The sequence below is a fragment of the Temnothorax longispinosus genome, chromosome 4, assembly GCF_030848805.1.
Source record: "Temnothorax longispinosus isolate EJ_2023e chromosome 4, Tlon_JGU_v1, whole genome shotgun sequence".
Lineage (NCBI taxonomy): Eukaryota > Metazoa > Arthropoda > Insecta > Hymenoptera > Formicidae > Temnothorax > Temnothorax longispinosus.
In genome coordinates, this window is record NC_092361.1 from 8330953 (window position 1) to 8336677 (window position 5725).

General features: G+C 38.8%; 1 pseudogene; it reads left to right on the top strand.

Moving 5' to 3' along the window:
- Positions 1 to 364: 364 nt before the first annotated feature.
- Positions 365 to 2805, top strand: LOC139811506 (uncharacterized; annotated as a pseudogene).
- Positions 2806 to 5725: the final 2920 nt, after the last annotated feature.

The window sequence follows — 5725 nt, forward strand, 5'->3', positions numbered from 1 at the left end:
CCTTACAGTAATAATCAACACTTATTGCTGACAAAAGAATGATGATATTTTCGATGCCGGTAATTATGCTGGCATCGAAAATATCGTCATCCTTTCATCAGCAATAAATGTTGACTATTACTTGATAATTATATGCGTCATAAATGATGAAAAATTACGTTCAAAATACTAGTATGTAGATCAGGACTTTTTGAAAAATTCTTAAATTAATTAGTTTTGTAATTAATCGTTAATAATGTTCTTTGAGAAGGGAGTGTCATTATATTGTTAATTGTAATTTGTTATCAATCATGAATTTTGTTGATTTGTCAGCTGATTATAAGTATGGAGGAAATTAAAGGAAAATCAAAAAATAGTGTTAACTATGCCTATGATGGATATGTTTATAACATCGACAAACGTGTACGAGGTACATACAGATGCTCTGCTCGTCGTACCACTAAATGTCGTGGATTGGCAAAAGTTGGTGAATATGGTAAAGTGATCATTAATCCTTCTCATGATCATACACCTGATAATGCAAGTATGCAGAAATATTTACTGAAACAAGAGATGTTACGCTTATATCGTGAAACCTTACAAACTCCCAAAGATATTTTTGACAATGTTTCTCGAAGGTAACTACAAATCACAAAATATTAATATTTAACATACCCATCATGTTGCAATAATAACTAATAATTAAGCTTATGTTTGTAAAAAGATCGATATATGATATATTTCAGAGATCCTGAGACAGCTGCACTTATAGCTTTCAAATCAATTAGAAGCCAACTAAATGGAGAAAAAATAAAGAGCAGGCCAAAGTTGCCACAATCTATAGCTACGCTCGCTGATGAATTGAACCATTATACACCAATAAGTCATATTTACAAAGGGAGTGTAACCGCAAGTGATGGGAAAAAAGCATTTCTCTTCTCCGATGATAAACTGCTCACTGCACTTGAATTATCCACTGAAATTTACTGTGATGATACATTTTTTGTAAGTTTACTATTTTACATTTATTTTATTGTGTTAAAACTATAAATAAATATAGAATTTGATTAAAAGTTGTTCCTCGTGTTCCTTCGCTTAGTCAGCTTTACACAATTCACATACGTTACATGGATAAGGTAGATGGTTTTTTTTCGAGAACAGCTCTAATTAGAACTATATAAACGATTGTAACAATCCATGTATGTATTTTGTAGATTATCACAGTGTTATTTATTTTATGCGAAGCTCGTACTGTAGCTCTGTATGAAAAAATTTGGTCAAAAGTAATATAATTTCAAACATAAAATTTATCATGACAGATTATGAGTGTGCAGCGATGAACGCGATGGAAAAATATTTTCTGAATGCAACTATACATGGATGCTGGTTTCACCTGAACCAAGTATTTAAATTTACAATTATTTCTTTAATTTATGATTATTAATTACATTTTTTTTGAATAATTATTTACGCTTGTTATATTGCAGGCACTACAAAGAAAATGGAATCATTCAGGTTTATGTAATTCTCCCAGTGTTATACTGTCTATGACGATGACAATACCATTGCTGCCAGAACAATACTTTACAGAAGCTTATCATATATTGTGCAATACTTGTGAAGAAAATGACCATGACTATGAGAAGATAAAAGAATTCTTAATTTACGTTGAAAAGACGTGGTTATCAAAGGCTTCAAAAATTAACGTGTACAAATGCCCTGTCAGAACAAACAATGCCGTTGAAAGTTTTCATAATGTGATAAATAGGAAATTGGGCGGCCATCATCCAAATGTATGGTTGTTTTTAGGTAAATTACAATAAATTATATTAAATTAATACATTCTCTTAATAAACAAATAGAAAAAAAAATTAATAAATATTAATCGATTAATCAAAATAATATTCAGTTGAAAACATCACCAATTTTAATAATTTTTTTTTAATTAAATAATAAAAAGGAAAATATTTAGCAAATATTAATGCCAAGATATTAATTATCTAAATTAATTTTAATTATTTAATAATTTTAGAGAAACTAAGAAATGTCATAATGGATCAAACAATTAACTTAAAGCGTTTACACAATAATGAAGACGTACGATCTGTACGATCACGAAAAAGCATAGAAAGAGATATGAAAAATTTTCAAGCACAAATTGATCTGATTTCTGGAAGGTAAAACTACACTTACTTTCTTATATTTATATTAATTTAGGTTAAAATTGTGTGCTTTCCATTTAGCCACAAATCGACACAAATGATGTTCTATCTTTCTTGGCATTCAATGAGTAACAAAGACAGAACAACACTTCTGTCGACTTGTGTCACTAAATGGAAAGCAGCTATTGATATTGTACTTTACAATATTTTCTAGATTACCTCTTCAACAATTTCTTCGTATGTTTATTGGCAAATTAGATGACTATCGTTACAAGGAAAATTCTACTGTCCAAAGTAAGTAGAAACAAATAATTGTAGCAATTATACGCATATTTTGATAAAAATTTTATGGATCTGAAGATACTTTAGACGAATATTTGACGAATAATAAAACTGATTCTACACCATGTACAAATGTAGCAACAGAGATTTGCACCAATTCGGATATACTATTACAACCCAAGGTTAAAATACAGAGACTTTACGAGAAAGATATTATAAATACAAAAAATCGACCAGTACTTAAATCGATAGAAAATGTTAAACAAAAATGTAAGATTTATTCCGAATAACATATAAAATATATTTTACATCCATATAAACAAATACAGGAAGTCAAATACTCTTTCTCCACAGCACGAGGATCAATAAATCAACGATCTAAACCTGACAACTTTCCAATCCGTAAAACGAAAAACAAAAGAAAAGCTACAACAGGCATCAAGAAAAGCATCAAGAAATACTTTGAGGGATTCGATTTTTATAATTTGCGACGCTTTTTCCCCCGGTCTCGCAATCCGAAGGAAGGCTATCGTGGATTGGCAGAACGCGTGAATAATTAAGACACAAAATAATTGGGCGCCAGGTGCGACTGATCGCACCACCGTATTCTATTATATATACAGAGTGTCCAAAAAATCGCCTACTCCACTTTGGGAGGTGATTCGGAACCCAAAAACAAGCAAAAAAGTTCATACAAACATAGGTCCGGAAATGAGCCGTTTCCGAGTTATAGCCACTTTCATGTTCAAAAATCGTAATTTAGAATCCGCTTGACATCCCTCTTTCTTAATTATTTCTTAAATTAAAAATTTTTATTTTTAAATATCAGCTAATTCATTAAAACTTAAACGATCCATTGATGAATACGGAACGATTAGATACAACCTAAAAGTAAGGTGTTAAATAATAATTTGAAACTTATTGAAAAGCCGTGATTTACTTACTGATTTTGAATAGGCGTGAAAAAAACTGATTTCAAGTAGCCGTGAAAACAACTGATTTTGAATAGCCGTGAAAACAACTGATTTCAAGTAGCTGTGAAAACAACTGATTTCTTTTAAAAATAATGTAATCGTATTTACAAATATTAAAAAATTAAAAAAAAATAAAAAAATTAAAATAAAAAAAATAAAAATATTTAAAAATAAAAATTTTTAATTTAAGAAATAATTAAGAAAGAGGGATGCCAAGCGGATTCTAAATTACAATTTTTGAACATAAAAGTGGCTATAACTCGGAAACGGCTCATTTCCGGACCTATGTTTGTATGAACTTTTTGCTTGTTTTTGGGTCCCGAATCACCTCCCGAAGTGGAGTAGGCGATTTTTCGGACACCCTAGATCCCCGACGATTCCTCAGGGCGTAGTTCTCTTTTAGGGAATTCGGAGAGAAGGCGTAACGCAATTAACCACCCAAAATTATAATAACAAGATAACATATGATATATTTAGTCAGGTAGAATGCACTTGCAACAGAATATCAATAGGTGTAGGTATAATCGGTCTGAGCATCTCGTATTCGGAATCAGACCATGCGGCAACGAGACATTATCGGCGGCGGATCGACGCCGCGGCAACGAATTAACGCGAAGATGTTGAATAAATTACCGCAAAAATGTCGGATATGCCGACGCGCGGCTGCCGCATAAATAACGCAATAGCCGGACGCGAAAATTTCGGATAGAGTAACACCAGAATACTAGAATAGGTGCACGCGAGAATGTCGAATATCAAATACTGTAGATGAACGCACGCAAGATCAGATCAACGCAACAAATAAACGCAAACGAACACACAAAAGATTAACACAAGAAATAATTAATTGATTCAGGTATCGCGGTACCTTACTTCGAACTCACAACGAACTTACGCCACGAGGCCGACGAACCGAATTCGGTTGCGCCTTCAACGCGCGCCCGGGCCACCTCAATTCCGCACGACGCAAAAATTATGGGCGATCTTGCCGTGTCGACCACGCTGGCCGGCGATTGTCCCCGAACACGTAATAAAGACTTGTATCGCGGACGATCCCGCAGCTTGCCACGCGAATCCCGAATTCTTTCGCAAGCACGGAGATTCCGCGGCCCCGCGCCGATCCCGCCGATCTTTCCGTCCCGCCAAGCACAATATTCGCCGTCCTCGAGGGCCCGGATACGTTACTCAAATACGAGGGCGAGTGCTCTTCAAATTACATGACCACTCGCGGCTCGCCGTTTCCTTCACAACTCGCTCCCGTTATCGCCACGCAAGGTACGCCACGGTTATCCCGACTCACGCGAGGAAACGCGGCACGATTACTCTCAATAACATGGCCAAAACGCGACACGATTACGAACTCTAACACAACGAAACGCGACACGATTACGAATATTAACACAATGAAACGCGACACGATTAAGAATATTAACACAATGAAACACGACACAATTCGACACGATTAATCTGACTCACATAATTTAACGCCACGCGACTGTCGGCCGTGACGGTGCTCCCGGGGAGGGCACGATTGGTCTCTACGCACAGGAGAGCTCACTCTCGGCAAGGCCCTGGCACGATTTCCACACGAAATCTATCTTAAATGCGAGCGCAAGGTAACGCACGCGCTCATACCGCCGTCCACAGATAATTCCTGCGGTGCTCAGGTAACCGATACGTGCCTGGGGCCAGTGCCTCGAGCGAACTCTCTTTTCCTAACGCGGGGACGCCAGAGTGGTGACCTTACAATGCGTCGTAGTATCTCCGTTGGTCCGGGCAGCCCGTAATTTGGGCGATGCTCCCAGGTTCCTCGCCGGCACGACAGTGTCGGAAACGATGGTCCGCCGGGATCGCGCCAGTTCCCCGCGCCTGCGCTGTAGCGTGTCGCTCGACCGGATTGCCGATCCTAGCGCTCCCGGCGCCTAGGCCGCAGGTGCGCCGCTCCAACTACCTCCGATTCGGCGCGGGCTTTTCGAATCAACCGGCTGTCCGGGCCGCGATGATCGGGTCAGGCTGGCCGGGCCTCGGCCCCGTCCGCCGGCATCCCCTCGGGGCGACGGCCCCAGGGCTGTGCCTTTCCCTGTGCCGCTCCTCGGCACACTGGTCTGACTGGCGTTTCGCTCGGGGGTGTCCCGGGGTTTTCCAGACTGTTATCCTGCCGCTGTTACGACCGAGTACGGAGTGAATTCCGGCCGGCGACACTCATGCACTTGCGGGGAGGTCCGGGCGATCCGACTTTCGGCCATGTCCTCTGGCCGTCTCCTTAATCCTCAGCCCTTCCTCGTTGCGGCTCCCGGCCGTTACATGTTGACTCCAGCCACCACTGGC